At 36.7% G+C, this 21,389-nt stretch overlaps 1 pseudogene; it reads right to left on the bottom strand.

Moving 5' to 3' along the window:
* Positions 1-4,071: 4,071 nt before the first annotated feature.
* LOC133879585 (GABA transporter 1-like) lies at positions 4,072-20,291 on the bottom strand (annotated as a pseudogene).
* Positions 20,292-21,389: the final 1,098 nt, after the last annotated feature.

Here is a 21,389-nt window from a genome sequence, read left to right as displayed (position 1 = left end):
AATACACGCGGCCAATTGTGCAATTAGTGTCACCCGGATTCACCACGTGTATTTACGTGGCCACTTGCACGTGGCTAACAGTTCGCCACGTGTACAGTGACCGTACACATGGCGAATTGCAAGTGGCAAAAAACATTTTTTTTTGTAGTGATTCTTTAACAATTTGGTTTAGTTAATTAATTTGGTAGAAGGACATTCGACCTATTTTTTGAGCGACAACAAAAGAAAAGAAAAATAAAACCTAATATTCATCTACGCATTACTCAGTAAACTTTAGGTTTACACAATGCTTTTCATGCAAGAAACGAGTCAGACTACAAGGACTTAAAACATGGAAGTAGAGACCCAACATAAGAATCGAACACCAACAACCAATAACCATTGACATACAGTGACCGAGAAATACAGACCCACATTAGAATCGAACACAAAAAACCAATGATCATTATATACTCACCACAAAAATTCGAATCACTAACTTACCTTCCAATTTTTGTAACTCACGAATCTCCTACCGAAATTTTTAGTGGTGTGGGCAGTTTTCACCATCATCGGCCGCTCACAAAAACAAATGCGCTCAATTGAAGATGTGCCCCCGCTGCGTTGCGTGGACTCGGAGGTGCTAATTTCAGTGGAAGATTCCGTGGGTTTATTGCTTTTCGAAGAAACCCTACCAGCAAAGATCGTGACCCTGTCGGCTTGAAGACAACAAAAGTCTCAAAGGTTGTGGCTTTTAGTATTTTTTGACCTAAAAGGCGTGTGTTGTTTTTCAAGGGCATTAAGGTAATTTAACGTGCTAAAATAAGGGTATAAATGGGACGTTATCTTCGAACTTGGCACGTGATACGCACGTGTTAACTTTTCCATCTGGTTTAACCGCTAAGGGTGACGGAATGCCTGAATTGCAAATTTATGGAACTTCGGGGGGGTACATTGCAATTTTTTAAACTTTGGTACCCAAATTGAAAATGGCCGATAACTTCAGGGGGGTGAATTGTATTTAACCCAAAAAAAAAAAAAAAAAACTCTTGGAACATATCAAAAACTGAATTGCTTGCAGTCCAAACTTTTAGTAAAATTAGATGTCTCTAATTATTAATTTAAGGGATAAAAGAAAATGTTAGGAATCCGAATCCATATATAGAGTTATTGAAATGAAATCTACCCTGAAATAACATGTAAGGAAACCTTGACAATAATAATAATGGAATATCAACTTTGTAGGTAATGCATAAAAACCTAAAACTGACAGAAAGTAAATGAGATTTGCTTAAACTGACAGCAACAATGTTTAGAAATAATAATCAATAACAAATTATAACTCTCAAAAATAATAAGCAAGAATGTGATTGAGGGACTTCATATGGTTTTTTTTTCTTTTTTGTATATAACCTCCTTTCTATAACACACAAAATAAAAAATAAAAACCTACATTCTCATTAGTGCAAATTTGGTCTGCCCCATTAACACTACCTTTAGAGAGGAGCAAAGAGGGAAGACTCAGCTGCTAGTATAATTTTTGGCTTCTAAAGGTATTCCAGATCTTTAAAAATGTTGTTTATTTGTATTCTAATCTTTTGGCATGCATATAACAGTTCTAACACATACCAGGGCGCATCAAAACCTGCGCCCATAAACTAGAACATCACATAATGCTTCATTCATTTGAACAAAACCAAAATTTGGTTTCAGTTTTTCCCATGGAATAATTACTAGTGCATGAAAACCTCAACCATGCTACTTTGGTAGTTTTTGATCATCATGAGTCTTGGTCTTGCAATTAAGCAGGCTTAGCGTTGGCTGGATATTCCAACAGGGACAACATGAAGATAGCCTTAAAACTATAGCATACCAGGTCTACTGCAAAGCTAATTTTCTCGTTCAGATATTCCAGAAATATATAATCTACAACTTACGTTGATTTAGGCTGGTTGCAGAGAGAGTTTACCTGAATTGATTTAGGTTGCTTGAAGATAGAGAGAGAGAGAGAGGCACTCGATCTGCTGGGTTCGAGAGAGAGAGAGGGAGAGAGAGCTCGGTCTACATACATCAATCACAACTATTCAAAGTTAAACCACAAATGAATACCGCAATTTTCGCAAAGCTTGACAAGAAAATAAATAAAAAAAAACCGTAAATAAGGTGTTTGAGGGATTAGGATTCAGACCAACAAATCCAGATCTGAGTTTCAAACCCAACTAGATTGAGAATAATGGAACTGAGATTCTAGATCCAAAAACAAGTGGAAAAACAAGATCTTTCTGATACTACCAGAGGAGATCGAGGAAAAATGGAAAGAAAAAAAGAAAGAAAGAGAAAACCTGACCTCGGTGGGCTCGTCGGATCTGTACGGTGGGAAGCGATGGAGATGGATATGGGTCATCGGAGATGGCGGTCCGGTGGCGGTGGGAGGTTGCAAAGGCTGGCGGTGGTGGGCAGTAGCGACAACAGCTTTGGTTGGGAGAAGTTTTGAAATTTGGGGAAAAGCTTTTCTGAAATGAGGGGGGAAAAGGATAGAGAAGCTGTATATTTGAATCAGAGCACCAAACAAGCACCACGGTAGGCTCGTGCGTACCACAAGGTCGACGGTGGCCGGCTCACTGTGGGGTTGAGGAGAGGAGATAGAGAGAGGGAGGGAAGATTTGGGGGGAAAATGGTTTGGGGAAGAAAAATGGGTATAGAAAGAACATAGATGGGTTTTCAAAATTCGATTTTTTTTTTTTTTAGAAAATAATATATATTAAAAGCTAAAAGGCCCTTTCCACGTAGGAAAGGGCTGGGCATGGGACTGTAAAACGTCCCCTGCCTATCATTAGTCGAGGGAAACAGATGCTTTCCATTTCATTTAAAACGAAGAAGAGCCGGTTATTAGAGTACTAGTAATAGATATTTTATAGGTAATTATTTATAAAAAAAAAATAGGAAAAATACCAAAAAAATCACAAAAAATCACATACAACGGATTCCTTACAAATTTCTTAAGCATTGGGAATAGTACAGTGTTTCCCAATGTGAGAGAGAGACACATAACATAAATAAAATGAAAGAAAAAAAAAATTAAAAAGTAAAAAAAATAAAAAAAAATTATATATATATATACATATTTTAATGGTTTAGAGAAAAATTAAGAGAAGTTATTGTGGAATGTTTTTAGATAAGTGAAGTAAAAAGTAGTTTTGTTCTCTAAATTTAGAGAAAATGGTTGGTTGTCTCTGCTAGTGCTCTGTAGGTTATAAAATAAGAGGCAAAATTGTCATTTCAATTTTTTTAGATAATTTTACCCCTAATTTTGTAACTAACTAGCTCCTCGAGGATCCTATTGCTCCAGGGAGCATATCACCGTTTTCGTACACTTGTTTGGTTTCTTTTTTATTTTTTATTCATTATTATTATTTTTTTTTTTTTAGAGAGAGGGAGGGGCAGGGGTGAAAGAAGAAATCTCCTGTTTTTTTTATTCTTATGGGTATGGTTTAACGTTCAGTGTACTATTAAAAAAATATATCATAGAATATATAAAAGTGAAAGAGAAAGTGGAAGCAAAGAGAGAAAGAGACTAATGAAAACCGTTAAGGCTACATCTTTACTATTTGAATGTCAATGAAACTGTATTATAATGAGTACTATTTATAGAGTGGTTAAGGAGTGGTGAAAAAGAAAACCTAGACTAAAAAAGAAAGATAATAAACCTATGAGGAAATAGAATAAAGACTTAATAAAGAGAGAATATTCCAAAATGCTCTAACATTTTGAAGTCATACATATTGTACACCTATGCTACTTTTTGATAGATGGGATTATGCCATTTTTGTTTACTTTTAGCTAATCCTATAATAAAATATACCAAAAAAAAGCTTCCTATTTTGCTAGCCACTTTAATAAAAAAAATTTCTAGTTGCTGCAACGCTAATTAAGCAAATTTGCATAGCAGTGTAACTCAATAATGCATAAGTTGAATTAATAAAAACAAAATAAAAATCAATCTGATTCACTATATTCTTCGAGAATAATAAAAATGGATAAAGAAAACATTTTTAAATAGAAGAGTTGAAGTGTTGAGCTGGATGTCGACGCTTTGAAAAAAGTGAATAGATAAAATAAATAAATAAAAAGATGTTTTTTACATAATTTTAAACAAATATTTGTTGAGCCAAATGTAAATGCTCGTACCGAAAGAATTTCTCTTCCTGTTATTCTCCAATCATATTCCACTATTGAAATATTCCACATATGATATATTTTTATATGTTGGCAAACAAATGATATGTTTTGGCATCAAGAACGGTTTGTCGAACCGATGCTACTGCACCCACCGCGGATAACCCTGAGGCTGCTACAGCTATCAATGTGTTGGCCCAAAAAACAAGGCCATGCTTTGAGGGCTTGAAGGTCACATTGTAGAAAACCATTGGGAAAATTAGATCCAGAGGAATGAATCCAAATGCCCCCAAAATTGCCATGATATCTCCAAAGAAAGGTAGCATTGCCGCAAAAAGTGTACCTACGATCACTGATATCGATCGGGAAAACAGCCTAGGCACAACGTTACGAATGGAAAACTGCTGCACGTTGGGGTCTGCAAATAACTTTTCAAACGCTTCATTTGTTGGTTGCAAGTATATATGCAGTATAACAAGTATGACTGTTACACAACTTATGAATTTGATACGAAATTAGCAGATTAGGATTAAGGGGTCTGATCTATTTAATTAAATAAGTCGTGTTAGATCGAGTTGACCTATATAGTCTTATATTCATGCTTCAACACGATCTAAACTCGACATGCAATATTCAGAACTGATAATTTTTTACACTAACCACAAATTAAACCCGAGACAAACTTAGTGGTAGCGCGCCAAGCGGCTACGTGGATTTTAAATTTATAAGTTTACCACTCGCAATAGTACGTATCGATTGTACTATAGTAAGGGTGATCGAACCATAGAGATTATTGGTTGTTTTGCGTAACGGAATACTAAAGAACGTAATTAACTTAACTTAAGAGTAAAAATAAAAGCAAAGGTTGTAGAATTGAAGCTACAACAATAAAGGTAAGAAAAAAGCGGAAAATGAAAGCAAACTTAAAAGAAACTTAGGGTATTGATCTCATCTAATCCTTTACCAATGAAATGCTTAAAGTCTACATGGATTCTCCTAACATGCATGATATGAGCGCGTAATGGGCGTCAACCATTACGAAGACCTCAACGTGAAAACACTTTCGTTAAGACGTAGTTATAAAGCACCTAAAGGTGTGGAGTGATTAATGCTCCCTAGCTTACTACTCTACAACACATCCTAATAAGTATACACAATACATGAAAACCCTAATTAGGTCACAATGATAAGGTATCTAGTTTCACACCGGTCGCATCACATAAAAGTTACACTATAATTGAAAAACAGTTTAAACTACTAAAGGTGTGAAACGACCAGTATTCCCTAGCATACCCTATAAGGTGACTCTAATGAGAAATCACACATCATGTCAAATAGCATCATTGCAAAAGACATCGTTCTTGTTTCCAAGAACGTTGGTTTTACTCAAGAAATCTAAGAAAACTCATAGACAAGTTTAACTCTTTTTCATGAATAATTAGATTGGAATCTCGAAAACAAAACCTTTTAGAATGGGTTTTAAGATCCTCTAGCCCTTAACAATCATCAAACATCTAAAGAAAATCCTAAGAACCTCAAGAACACTTCATGGTTTTTGGATTGGATTTTGATCAAACCCTAAGAACTAAATTAGCTAGACATGAAGCAAACTAATTTAAGCATGAAATTAAAGGAAAACAGTAAAGAAAACAAGATTTGAATAAACTAATAACACTATATTAACATAAGAAGATTCAGATTACAAACGGAAATGAAAAGCATTAAAATTAACTAAGAAGATACACCTGAGAAAATGGAAGTCCCAAGAAGATGCATGCCTATTACTCTCACCCATGCCTCATATATATAGAGGAGGAGATTTACAAAATAATATCTAAAGAAGAGATAAGATAAGAGAAGAGATAGGATAAGATAAGATAGGATAGGATAGGATAGGATAAGATAGGATAGGATAAGATAAGATAAGATAGGATAGGATAAGATAGGATAGGATAGGATAAGATAAGATAAGATATTTTGGAAATATCTAGAAAATATCTAAGAAATATCTAGGAAATATCTAAAAATATCTAAAAGAGTGACATGTCAACATTGTTCCAGATTGTTCCGAAAATATCCAAATTCGATCGATCGATCGCACTTCGCTCGATCGCATTCGTGGTTGCCCTATCTCGATCGATCGCATGTCGCACGATCGATTTTTTCTTCGACTGATGATTCGATCAATCGATTATAAAGTAGATCGATCGATTTGCCTTAGCCGATTCTTCACTTGGCAGGAGCAACTTTGAACTCTGGAAATGACCAAATCGCCCTTGATGTATTTTCAGGTTTAATTCAGGTGTGTTGAACTAGATTTCAATTAAGACCAGAAAATAAGACAAAACACAAAAACTACAACAACACTTTATATATACAACAAGAACTAGGTCTAACAAATGCAAATTAAGGGGTCTTGAATCGAATAATTCAAGACTTATCACTTAGCATGAAATTAATAAGTTAGGAATGGAGGATATTACCCTTTTAATAAAATAGGTGCTGTTAAGGTTAACCTATATAGTATTATAGTACTTATGCTTCGACACAATTCGAATACAACATGCAACATTCAAGGTAACAATTTTTGGCACTACCCATAAACCTAACATGAACTTAACACGAAATTAATAGGTTAGAGATTGGGGCCGGGTATGACCCGTTTAATAAAATGGGTTGAGTTAGGAGCTGGTGAATTATTATTCCCCAAAACTTAAATGAGCAAGCCCATTGTTTCAAGCCGTGCTAGTGGCCGGAATAAACCCTAACCCATATGTTTAGAATTTGGCAAGCCCACATCAAGGGAGAAATGGGCCTAAAAGGCCATCTAAGGCCCGGTCCTAATCGGAAAAGAAGATCCATGCAGGGGCAAAACCGGTCATGGATTTGCCTAAGTTGTGGATGTATATCATCTGAATCACCAGGGGATTTACCGCTCAAAAACTGCAATACCCACATCTGAGACATAACCATGATCATGAAGAGGTTCTCCCTCAACTCAAGGGATTAACTGTCTCAACCCTACAGTATAAATACAGGTCAACCTCCAGGTATTCTCTAGCTGAAATTATGGTGATTGAGGCATTTATACAGATTATGCAAAGAATTAACTTAAGCATCGGAATGAGAGTAGCAGGAACCCCTAGCAAGTACTTTTATTGTGATTGTTATTTGCAGAAGGACTTCATCATAATACACGAAGCAGGCTTGTGTCACCTGATCAAAAACTGTCTCAATATTAGGGTTGACCTATATAGTCTTATACCCATAGTTCGATACGTTCCGAACCCAACACGTGACATTCAAGGTTGACAATTTTTTATACTATCTGCAAACTCGACATGAAGTTAGTAAGTTAATTAGGGATGAAAAATATGACCCGTTTAATCAAATGGATCGGTTATATCTATGACTTGACACAACTAGAACCCAATATGCAAACGCAAATTGCCATCGTAAAGTGAATCAGGATCTCCATGATGCCTCGTCATAGGGGACATATAATCTTCAGGAATTGTTAGGCTATATAGTGATGAGTTGGACTTACCACTGTGACAGCCGATATTTGAATGACATTGAAAACATTGGTCATCAAGAGAAACCAAGTTGGCAGCAAAGGCTTTTGATCACCCATAAAATTTGCAAGAACTGTCCCCATAGCTTCATTGCCAAAATGCCCAGTACCCGGAAATTGAAACGCTAAAAAAATTTGTGAATATAACAGCATAGCAGACGCATAAACCTTTGAACATCTTTCCTTTGACTGGAGGAGCTATAGTTGCCTGCAAATGAAGCAAATTTAAGTCAATTTTTGTCCTTTTTGGGACAAAAGGAGTACATTCTAATTTTCAGGTAGTTTTGAGAGAATATTGCTTTAATTGAAAGTTTGAAGGGTTATATGATAGTTCAATGGTATGTGTACTTTGTCCAAATTGTATGAGAAAAACACATTTAACCCCTATGAAGTATACATGTTTTTTTGGATCTTGCCTTCAATGTATAAAAAGTAGTAATAGACCCCCCAAAGTTTCTGACTTTTGCAATGTTGCCCATCCGCTAGCCATGTTCTTCTTCTTTGACGAAAAAATGACTCACGTTCATCTCATGTAGTTTTTTATTAGATTAAAATTTCAAAATGCCCATATTTTTCCTAAATTTTGAGGGTGGCCAGCCACCATCATTTGGCCGCTTAATTGTAGCGGAATCAACCCCAATTTTTTTTCGAAAAAATGAGAGCATTTTCAACTTTTCATCTAATAAAAATTCACGTGCATCGGAAAAGCAAAAATGGTTAATGGACGAACAATATTGTAAAAGTCAGAAACTTTGAAAATCTATTGTTACTTTTTAAACATTGAAGGTCAAATAAAAAATGAGTGTATACTTGGGGTGTTAAATGTATTTTCCACAGAAATTTTAACTAAAATTTGGAGAGTTAAAGTTTGTTGATTATATGTGAAACCCAACAAAAATGAAAAAGGAGAGAGAGAAAGAAGGATAAGATAGAAATTTCAAGAAATTGTCTTAGCAACAAATGAGAGTAGTGGCTCAACGTACTATACCTGTATTTCAGGAATAATTCCACAGGCATATGTGGTAACAATGATTGAAACGGCATTAACAGCACCAAAAACACGATTCACTTCGGAGCCATTTATAGAATAGTCCTTGTTGGGAGCGTTCTTGGAAAGCCCTGTCAAGTTTATGTATATATCATCCAAAAGAAATGTTTTATATATATATATATACACACACACACACACATTGTGGTTTGAAGTCTTATTACCATGTATATTGAATCGGCGGTGACGCAGGCGCTGTAAGCAAGAGAGAGGAAAAGTGAGACAAGATTGAAATGCCTGAGGGAGTGGAAGGATGGAATTTGGGCCAAGAACAACATTAGGACTCCGAAGATGGTGGTAAACTGGTAAAGCTTCATTGTCCCATTTGGATTTGAAAGTAAGTAGATGAACTGCCAAAAAGAAACTCTAAAAGTTAGTCGTTCAACATTCACATCCCGCTCACTAAATTAGTTAAATAACACTTTTTCAAAGTACTTATATTCAATTCAACATTTTAGCTATCTAATTTCACTATTTGGATCCATTTAAAATATTATTCTTATTATTATTATTTATATATTTTTACTTTTTTCAAACAAAAGAAATAATCAAATTGATATATATTTTTTTTCCCTTTAAAATAGATAACCATAAAGTGTATTTTTTTCATATATAGTTGAAAATGTTACGGTTACGTACATCGATTTGTTTCCCTTAGTTGCATAATACATTTAATCTGGATCATATATGTATGTGTCACACTCACGTCCTAGGACGATATTCCGATTGAGTGACTATATTGATGAGGTCATGTTGAAGTCATGGAAGGCCGTATTACCTTTCATTGATATATGTTGGGATTTCCAAGTTTGTATTATACCTACACTGTTTACATGGTATAATTTGTTGGACTTGATCTGTTTGTGATATTAAGGAACTTACTATGCTCGGACTTGAATTTTAATTATGGAGTTTGTATTATGTTTGGAGTTGAGTGACTACGTTAAGTTTGAACTTGAATTGTTATTGTTGTGTGTTTTTGACTTGATGCAATCGTTTGGACTTTCTGTTGAGTTTCACACTTGGATATATTGTCCAACATTTGATTATAAGTTTTAAATTTGAATTGAGATTAGGTTTGTGTTGTTAGAGTTTTGTACTTAATTAAGTTTTTTGGACTTGATTACAACGTTTGGACTTGATATTGAGTTTTGCACTTGATTAATTATGAGTTTTGGAATTAATTACGTTGTCTTGAACTTTATTATGTTGTTTTGGACTTGAGTTTTGGAATTGAGTTTTGATCTGGAGATTATGAGTTTTGAACTTTAGTTGTTATTGTTATGAATTTAGATAGTTTAATTTGTATGGACTTGAAATTGTATATTAGGTTTTCATATTATATGGTTGAATTTGCTACATCAATTATTGCAGGAAAAAAAAAGAAAGAAAGAAAAAGACGCTCATTATATATATATATATATATATATTTTTGGGGCGGAGGGGGGGGGGGAAGAATTTAGTCTCGTTTAGCCTCTAAAACGACACTAAGATGTTACTGTCATTTGAGCTCAAGCGCCTTTAATTAGTGTCGTTTAAACAGTAAACAACAATAATCTAAAGTCTCGGCCCTATGTTTAGCATCGTTTAGCAAACGATACTATTCAAACGGCGCTAAATGATAGTCCTTTTTTCTTTTTTTTCTTTTTTTTTTTTTTTTCTTTCATAAATAACACTATTGAACCAACACTAAACCATCATTTGTTTTGTAGGGTTACTTTATATTATTCATTGCTGAGCTACAATGCTCAACAAATTGCTGAGCAATGTAGCCACAAGCCAATTTTTTAGCAAAAGTGGCTAGTGGGATGAAGAGGTTCTTTTTTGGCATATTTTGCTATAAAAATAATGCATCATTACTCATTTATTTAAGGAATTAAGCTGTTTAATTAGGCATATTATTTGAGATGGCTGAAAGGGCTTAATGGACAGAGACTCAACTGACCTTAAGGCTCTGCCCTCCAAGAAGAACACCAGCAATAATTGCGCCATAGCATATCCCAAATTGAAGTGGCCCAACAACATACTTCCCCCATCGTGGTCCTGCCAATGCATTTACCTTCCACAACTTAGAATTCGTAGCAAAAAGGCCAAAATTGCAAATATTATTGGCATCAAATAAAAAACAAATTATAAATAAAATAAAATAAATAAAGAGTGGGAATGCTTACCAAAGGACAATAGTTTCATAATTTTTTATGAAGCCACCAAGGAAATAAAACCTTTTCCATATCAAATATCCCTTGAAATCCTGGGTGTCCAATTTTTAGGGTGTGTTTGGTTCTGCAATTTTGCAAGCCAAAAACATGGGTTTGAACAAAATTGCATTTGGTATTGCGGTTAAAAAAATGGGATAATTACACCATTGGTCCCTGTGGTATGCCATAATTATTTTTCACTCCATATGGTTTAAAAAGTTCATGGGAGGTCCTTGTGGTAAGTAATAATTACAAATCGATCTCTGGCGTCAAATTCCGTTAAAATTTTTAACAGATTCCGTCAAATGCCACGTCAGTGCCACGTGTCGCCCTCTTATTGTCGACACGTGTCCATCTTAATAAATAAATAAATTTTATTAAAAAATAAATAAATATACTTATTTTTTAAAAAAAATTCAAAAAAAATTTAAAACAAAAAAACACAAAAAATAGAAAGCAGCAGCCACCCCTTGCTTCCCGTTTTACTTTTTTTTTTTTTTTTTTTTAAATAAGTATTTTTATTTATTTTTTAATAAATTTATATTTTTTTATTAAGATGGACACGTGTTGCCACCTTATTGGCGACACGTGGCGCTGACGTGGAATTTGACGGAATCTGTTAAAATTTTTTACAGAATTTGACGCCAATGATCGATTTGTAATTATTGCTTACCACAAGGACTTCCCATGAACTTTTTAAACCATAGGGAGTGAAAAATAATTATGGCAAACCACAGGGACCAATGATGCAATTATCCCTAAAAAAATAGCACTTTAAAAACCTGAAAACATTCATATTTCTAAACCGTAGGTAAAGGAGTTGATTTTCGAAAACATACAATTTTTTAAGCTAAATCGCAATTTTAAATGTTTTCATTAACTACATTTTGATATCACTATTTTTTCAATACTAATGGCGGAAACCACATTTTTATCCGACAACTATCCATGATGCTGACATGTTTGTCTTGACCAATCATTAGAATTTTTATTTTTTATTTATTTTATTTATTTTTTTTAACAAGGATTGGTTGCATTGGGATTGTCGACACATTGGATAGTGAGATCAAATTAAAAATATAGCTTCTAGCATTACTATTTTTTCAAACCACACATTTTGAAATCGCTAAATTAAACGAACACTGAATTATTCTATTAATATCTTGAACATTAAAATTTGTAGGGATTTTATAGTAAAGAAGGAAATGGCTAGATTGGAGTCTAGAGTGTGTATAGATTGCCCACCTAAAATATCTCTGGCCACGTCCCGAAACCGAAGTTGGCGGCAACCGAGTTGTGCATAGTGCTCCAAAACCAGAGATAGAAGATTATATGAATAAAAAGTCAGCAAACATGCAAGGATGAGGGAAAGAACTCCCCCAACCCAACCTTGCAACGCCAACGCAAAAGGAAGACTCAGAAGCGCCGGACCCACGATAGATGTCGTCAAATGGTATCCACAGTGCAACCATGACCCTAATCACAACAAATTTACACAGATTCTGAGAGCATTAATCAAAATTCTGAACAATACAAAATGAAGCTCTAAAGTTTGGAGAAATTTTACTTACTCCCGAGCTGTTGGTTTTGCAATTAACTTTGTAATATTGGTATCCCATGTTTTAGCATCTTTTAATTTCACACACCAGTTAAGATTTTATCTGAAATCCAAATGGCGGATGCCAAAATAACACGTTTTTATTTTATTTTAATAAAATAAACATTTGTTGACCCATGGCAACGCGTTTAAGTTTTTTTGGGGTGCAACAATGCCGTTTTGCTCACATGGACGGCTTTTAGAACAAGCCTTGTGAGGTGCAATTTTAAATGCCATAAAAGGCTTTAGATTTCTCCATTAGATACCTATTGGTTTTCAAAGGAGACGGTGAAAAGCACAATTCAAGAAATGGTGCTAGAGCCAAGATCATGACTTCGAGTCGTGGGAGTGTCACGTTGAGGGAGAGATTGTTGGGGTGCAATAATACCTCGTTGCTCATGCGGACGGATTTTAGAACATGCCTTGCGATGTGCGATTTCAAATGCCATAAAAAGTCTTTAACTTCCCTCGTTGGACACAAATTGGTTTTCAAATGAGATAGTCAAAGGGTCGATCCAAAAAGTTTTCTTTTTCTTTTTTTCTTTTTTTTCCTTTTATAATTTCTTCAGTGAAAAGGAATCTACCTAAGGTCCCAATCTCCCTTAACTAAGGAGATCATTCATGAGTTTCACAGTGGATCCCATGAGGGATTTCATAAGATGTGGCATCGCTTGAAGTCTGTATTTTATTGGCATGGAGCTTGTGCACAGATAAAAGAATATTTACGAGGGTGTGATATTTGTCAACGAAATAAGAGCGAGCTCACACTTCCAGCCGGATTATTGCAACCTTTGCCAATACCCAATATGATATGGAGCGACATCTCCATGGATTTTGTAGAAGGACTGCCGAATTCTCTAGGTAAATCTGTCATTTATGTTGTGGTGGATCGTTTTTCAAAATATGAACATTTTATCGCACTCAAGCATCTGTATTCAGCGATCATGGTGGCTAAATAATTTTTTGAGAATGTTTTAAAATTACATGGACTCCTTACATCCATTGTATGTGACAGAGATCCAACTTTTACAAGCAATTTCTGGCGTGAACTGTTTCGGTTGCAAGGAACTAGATTCAATTTCAGTTCTGCGTATCATCCACAAACGGATGGACAAACGGAAGTGGTGAATCGAACATTAAAAATGTATTTGAGAAGTTTCACAGGTGAAAAACCCAAGGATTGGATCAAATGGCTGGCATGGGTGGAGTATACTTACAATACTAGTTATCACTCAAGCACTGGTAAGTCTCCTTTTGAGTTGGTATATGGACGTCCAGCCCCATCATTGCTATCTTATATTCCAGTCACAGCAAGAGTAGAATCTGTGGGTCAACAACTGGAGGCTCGAGATATTTTGTTAAAACAAGCTTGCCTCAAATTGTCCCAAGCACAAAACAGAATGAAGCAGCTCTACGATAAAGGCCACAAGGAACGTGAGTTTCAGAAAGGAGATCTTGTTTATGTCCGATTGCATCCTTATAGGCAGCAAACAGTTGCAAGGCGTTTGAATATGAAATTGGCTGCCAAATTCTATGGCCAATACAAGGTACTGGAAAGGATAGGAGAAGTAGCGTACAAATTGGAATTGCCTCCAGGGTCTAAAGTACATCCAGTTTATCATGTTTCTTTACTTAAGAAACAATGGGGTCCCAATTCAGCAAGTAGTACAATTCTACCCGAAGTCCCTCAAGATATTCCAGAATTGGTCCCACAAGATGTTCTCGATGTCAAGTGGAAAGACCAAAAGAGAGAAATTCTAGTCCATTGGCGTGCCATAATCCCGCAAATGCAACATGGGAAAATCTCAACAATATGCAACATCAATTTCCAGAATTCGACCTTGAGGACAAGGTCGATTTTTAAGGGGGAATGAGTGATACGGAATGCATGCTAGTTTATCGTATGGGTGTTAGTTTATTTTATGTTATCATATTATTGTTAGTAGTTGAGTAAGCAGCAGAGTCTATCTTAAATTCAAGTTCTAGAGTTTATCTTAATTTCAAGTGTCAATCGCCAGTAGGTTAGTAGTTGTTGCGATAGACAGTGTTTTCTTTTATTTCAAATTACTAGTGTTATCTTGGCTGGTAGAAGGGGATAATTATCTCTTAGAGTTATCTCCCAGTTAGGACTCATTATGTATTCTTTATTTAAAGAGTTATCAGTGACTGAATAAAGCATGCAAATTTTAACTTCAAACTTTATGTTTGATATGAGACCCAGGAATCTCTAATTTTCTAAATTAGCAAACATAGGCACAAGAAGCAGGATTCTGCTTCTTTTCCTGTTAACAGGCGTGTTACTAGATCCGTTACGAATTCTCGTAACATTTTGGTATCAAAGCCAGGTTACCCAATGGTTGACTCATTGAAAGATCGACTGGAGAATCTCCAAAAAACGCTTGACGACTTCATCAAGCATGCTTCCGAGAGGTTCAAACAAGTGGAGGATAAAATTAGTCAACAAGGCCCCAGTGGATCCGATGAAAATTCCTCAACCAAGAACCGTGATAAAGGTTCTGGGGGCTTCAACAACAATCAGGGAACGAAGGTGACTAAACTCGATTTTCCAAAGTACAATGGACAAGAGGATCCCACGAGCTGGATATGCCGAGTTGAACAGTATTTCGATTTTAAGCAAATCGAGGAAAGGGAGAAATTGCCGTTGGCCGCGTATCACTTGGAGGGGGAATCCCAAATGTGGTACCAACTATTCAAAGACAGTGAAGAAGTCGTTACTTGGGACGCGTTGAAGACAATGCTCCACACTCGCTACGGCTCAACATCTTTTAAGGACCATTTCGGTGAGCTCACGAAACTTCGACAAACAGGGAGAGTTCGAGATTATCAATGGCAATTTGAGCAATTACTCAGCAAGGTGGAACGACTCTCTGTTCACCAACAATTGGGCTGCTTTGTAAGCGGGCTCAAGGGAGAAGTCAGAATTGAAGTACAAGCCGGGAGACCAAAATCAGTAACTGAGGCTATCGGATTGGTCCGATTATATGAAAGCCGAAATTGGAGCTTGAAGAAGCCTCCAAATACTGAGGAAAGGCGGTCAGGGTCTAGGGATTCCGTCCCTCCCCTTCCATCACCCAATCTGACGCGCACCCGGAATCCTCCAACTCGGCGATTATCCACAACAGAAATGCAAGAACGCAAGGCCCGTGGTTTATGTTTCAATTGTGACGAAAAATTCGTCCTTGGCCATCAATGCAAGAAATTGTTCTTAATCGAACGAATCTACTCAGCTGAAGAAAATGGAGGGGAGGAAGAATCATTGGGGACCGAAGAATGGGGAGAGGAAGAACCAGTGATATCACTGCATGCTCTCACAGGGACGCCCAATCCGCAAACTATGCAGGTAAGGGGGATTTTGGGAAATTTGGGGGTGGTCGTTTTGATGGATTCCGGGAGTACGCACAATTTCCTTAACCCGCAAATAGCTCAACGTTTGGGTCTAAGACCCACCCATTCTGGAAGAATGACGGTCATAGTAGCTAATGGGGAAAAGATAAATTGCACAGGGGGTTGCGCTGGAGTATTGTTATGGCTACAAGGGGAGCCATTTTTGGTGGACTTCTTTATTTTGCCCATGGATGTGTGTGAAGCAGTATTGGGCACTCAATGGTTGCGCACGTTGGGACCAATTTGGTGGGATTTTGCAAGGTTGGTGATGGTATTCTAGTGGAAAAGAAAAGAGGTGGAGCTAAGGGGCATCAAACTACCTACGCACAGGATGATTGAAGAAAGAGAGATGGAAAGAGAAGTGAAGAGAAGGAGATGTGGCTGGGCTTACCATGTACAGCTCAGGATTGGGAAACACGATGAAGGTAGCTTAAATGCAATTGAGCTGGGAGCCGATTCCTTTGGGCAGAATAACTCTCATCAACAAATTAGAGTGCTCTTGGACTCATTTTCAAACATCTTCAATGAGCCTTAAGGCCTTCCTCCACTCAGAGGCCACGAGCATCAGATCGGATTACTCCCGGAAGCTGGTCCCGTGAACGTAAAACCCTACAGGTATCCTCATTATCAAAAAAATGAAATTGAAAAAATTGTATTGGATTTATTAAAACCTGGAGTAGTGAAGTTTAGTACTAGCCCATATTCATCCCCAAACTGTTAGTAAAAAAACATGATGGGTCTTGGAGATTATGTGTAGATTACAGGGCATTAAATCAAGTTACAATCAAAGACAAATTTCCCATCCCAGTAATTGATGAGTTGCTAGATGAGTTACATGGGGCCAAAGTTTTTTCTAAACTTGACCTCAGATCAGGATATCACCAGATCAGAATGATGGATGCAGACATAGAGAAAACTGCATTTCGAACCCACCACGGTCACTATGAATTTTAGTGATGCCGTTCGGGTTAACAAATGCACCTTCCAAGCCCTGATGAATGACGTCTTTTCAAAACTACTATGTAAGTATGTATTAGTTTTCTTTGATGATATTCTCATATATAGCAAGACTTAGGCCGAACATATCACGTAGCTACAAGAAGTTTTCACTATAATACGAGATCAAAAACTATTTCTCCGGCAAAAGAAGTGTGAATTTGGCCGGGATTCCATAAGTTATTTGGGCCATGTGATCTCATACCAAGGAGTGGCAATGGATCCAGAGAAGATCACCGCCATGACACAATGGCCCCAACCAACTACAATCAAGGCTTTGAGGGGTTTTTTGGGCTTAACCGGGTACTACCGGAAATTTATCAAAGGGTATGGGGATATTGCAGGACCCTTAACCCAGTTACTCAAAAAAGACTCCTTTATGTGGTCTGAATCTGTAGATTTGGCATTCAACAAACACAAGCGGGCCATGACTACAGGACCTGTATTAGCACTACCGGACTTCAACAAATTATTTGTGGTGGAGTGTGACGCATCAGGCACAGGAATCGGAGCAATTCTCATGCAAAACTCCAGACCCATAGCATATTTCAGCCAACCAATAAAGGGAAAAATTTTAGCCAAATCCACGTATGAAAAGGAGATGATGGCCCTCATTGCAGCAGTACAAAAATGACGTCCATATTTATTAGGCCAAAAATTTGTAGTTCGCACTTATCAGAAAAGTCTCAGGTATCTATTTGAGCAAACCATCACTACAGAAGCGCAACAAAAGTGGCTTGTAAAATTAATGGGCTACGGTTTCTCCATTGAATACAAAAAAGGGCGTGAAAATTTAGCGGCAAACAGCTTATCAAGAAGAGAAGACCACGGCCAACTGTCTACCATTTCTAATCCAATTCCACATTGGATAGAACCCATTCAGGAGGAGATATTGCAGGACAAGGAATTACAAGACTTGGTGTAGAAGATTCAGCATGGAGAAGCATCGGGACACTGGACTTACAAATCAGGTTTGATTTTTTTTAAAGGCAGAATCTACCTAAGATCCCAATCTCCCTTAACTAAGGAGATCATTCATGAGTTTCACAGTGGATCCCATGAGGGATTTCATAAGATGTGGCATCGCTTGAAGTCTGTATTTTATTGGCATGGAGCTTGTGCACAGATAAAAGAATATTTACGAGGGTGTGATATTTGTCAACGAAATAAGAGCGAGCTCACACTTCCAGCCGGATTATTGCAACCTTTGCCAATACCCACTATGATATGGAGCGACATCTCCATGGATTTTGTAGAAGGACTGCCGAATTCTCTAGGTAAATCTGTCATTTATGTTGTGGTGGATCATTTTTCAAAATATGCACATTTTATCGCACTCAAGCATCCGTATTCAGCGATCATGGTGGCTAAATAATTTTTTGAGAATGTTTTTAAATTACATGGACTCCCTACATCCATTGTATGTGACAGAGATCCAACTCTTACAAGCAATTTCTGGCGTGAACTGTTTCGGTTGCAAGGAACTAGATTCAATTTCAGTTCTGCGTATCATCCACAAACGGATGGACAAACGGAAGTGGTGAATCGAACATTAGAAATGTATTTGAGATGTTTCACAGGTGATAAACCCAAGGATTGGATCAAATGGCTGGCATGGGTGGAGTATACTTACAATACTAGTTATCACTCAAGCACTGGTAAGTCTCCTTTTGAGTTGGTATATGGACATCCAGCCCCATCATTGCTATCTTATATTCCAAGCACAGCAAGAGTAGAATCTGTGGGTCAACAACTGGAGGCTCGAGATATTTTGTTAAAACAAGCTCGCCTCAAATTGTCCCAAGCACAAAACAGAATGAAGCAGCTCGACGATAAAGGCCACAAGGAACGTGAGTTTCAGAAAGGAGATCTTGTTTATGTCCGATTGCATCCTTATAGGCAGCAAACAGTTGCAAGGCGTTTGAATATGAAATTGGCTGCCAAATTCTATGGCCCATACAAGGTACTGGAAAGGATAAGAGAAGTAGCGTACAAATTGGAATTGCCTCCAGGGTCTAAAGTACATCCAGTTTATCATGTTTCTTTACTTAAGAAACAATGGGGTCCCAATTCAGCAAGTAGTACAATTCTACCCGAAGTCCCTCAAGATATTCCAGAGTTGGTCCCACAAGCTGTTCTCGATGTCAAGGGGAAAGACCAAAAGAGAGAAATTCTAGTCCATTGGCGTGGCCATAATCCCGCAGATGCAACATGGGAAAATGTCAACAATATGCAGCATCAATTTCCAGAATTCAACCTTGAGGACAAGGTCGATTTTTAAGGGGGAAGGAGTGATATGGAATGCAGGCTAGTTTATCGTATGGGTGTTAGTTTATTTTGTGTTATCATATTATTGTTAGTAGTTGAGTAAGCAGCAGAGTCTATCTTAAATTCAAGTTCTAGAGTTTATCTTAATTTCAAGTGTCAATCGCCAGTAGGTTAGTAGTTGTTGCGATAGACAGTGTTATCTTTTATTTCAAATTACTAGTGTTATCTTGGCTGGTAGAAGGGGATAATTATCTCTTAGAGTTATCTCCCAGTTAGGACTCATTATGTATTCTTTATTTAAAGAGTTATCAGTGACTGAATAAAGCATGCAAATTTTAACTTCAAACTTTATGTTTGATATGAGACCCAGGAATCTCTAATTTTCTAAATTAGCAAACATAGGCAAGAACAAGAAGTAGGATTCTGCTTCTTTTCCTGTTAACAGGCGTGTTACTAGATCCGTTACGAATTCTCGTAACATTTAGGGATGAAATTAAAAGGAACTAAAACTTTTGTATCAACATTACAAATTTTGATAATTCGAGATTATCGTCGCAAAACCCTTAACAATTCGGGAGTAACTTAAGTTTCACCCAAATTATTATGTAGTCATATATGATAACAAGAAACAGAGGGAAACATTGTCATCAATCATTTCTCCACTGTTACAACACGAAACCATCAACAATGGCGAAAGTTTTCCTACCATGGGGGAAAATCGCTTAAGCATCTGAAAACGTAGGCATATAAGGGCTGTTGGGAATTGGAAGGAAAGTGAAAAACAAGTTACTAACCTCTGGATTTGAGTACAAACAAAGCTCCAGCATCAAGCTCTTTTGGAGGGTATTCAAGAACAGCATCTTCCTTGCCAGTTGTGGATGACATCTCTCTCCTCTTTCTCTCTTAGAGCATCTTCCTTCCCCTGTTTATCTATTATCTGCTTAACTAATCAATATTAATTAGCCACACAAATTAAATCAATAGGCATGGATGATCTTCTGTGTCTCTTTGAATGTGTGCTCGGCCATGCCTAATGGGAGATGGTGCTTATAGAATCATTTTTATCTATGAATTAATAGACATGTCCTCATTTTAGGAAATGGACAAAACAAAAAATAAAGTACTTCGACCAGCGACCAGTCAATGACTCAATGCCATGCAAAGCTAAAGCCAAAAAATGGAAATTAATGCTACTTTGGACTTTGCTAGAAAAAAAGTTTCATGGAAGACAACGAAATCGATATCAAAATTTGGTTTATTGTTTGACTTTAATATACGTGAAAAGTAAGTATAACGTATATAAACGGCAGCACAATAAGACGGAAAACATGTTTGCAGGGAATTAAATTAATAAAACTCCAAAGTTTTCGAGATTTGCTTATGTTTTACATAAGTTATTCTATCACTTCATCTTTAAATTTAACGGTTTGGCATCCGCCACATGTGTCTTATTTAAGTAAGATTTGAAAACTTCCATGGCCAAATCCCACGTAACATGTTGGATTTTGGTCAGAATTGATCATAAACACCCTGTCCTCCCTTCTCTTGCCCTAAAGTTGTCGTTGTTTGGCCTAAAAATTGCTGAATAACTAAAATTTTGGCTAAACATGCAGGCGATCCACGACCCAACTTGACAACAATTGCATGTTTTTCTTTGATTGATCATCATACAGAGATACTTTTTCTAATGTGTTATTTCATCTTCTGGTATCCATTTGAGAAAATTCAAACTAGATTTTTGCGGATTGAAGAATTTTAAAGTTAGAATTTCAAGCTTCCTGCATTCCTAGTAATACCCATTGCTATACCTAAGGAACCAAACGTAAAAAACAAAAACACGAATGCTTACAAAAAAGTCACGACTTCTCATTTATTTGTACGTCTTTGTCCTATTAATTGGATTGCGTGAATAATTAAGAGAGCTGCCACGACTGTTGACATTGAAATTAGGGCCGGCAATTTTGACCCGAGCCAACAATTCTACACGAACACGACACAAAATTAGCGGGTTTGAGTTTACTTCAAATGGGTTTGGGTCATAAACGGGTCCCATTTATTTCGGTCTAGCGGGTCGTGTCACGGGTCACCCGTAGGTGAACCACCGAACACGATTATTATTTTTATGTTTTTTATTTAAATTTTTTTTTT

The sequence above is a fragment of the Alnus glutinosa genome, chromosome 10 (assembly GCF_958979055.1).
Source record: "Alnus glutinosa chromosome 10, dhAlnGlut1.1, whole genome shotgun sequence".
Taxonomy (NCBI): domain Eukaryota; kingdom Viridiplantae; phylum Streptophyta; class Magnoliopsida; order Fagales; family Betulaceae; genus Alnus; species Alnus glutinosa.
This window is presented reverse-complemented; position numbering and strand designations above follow the sequence as displayed.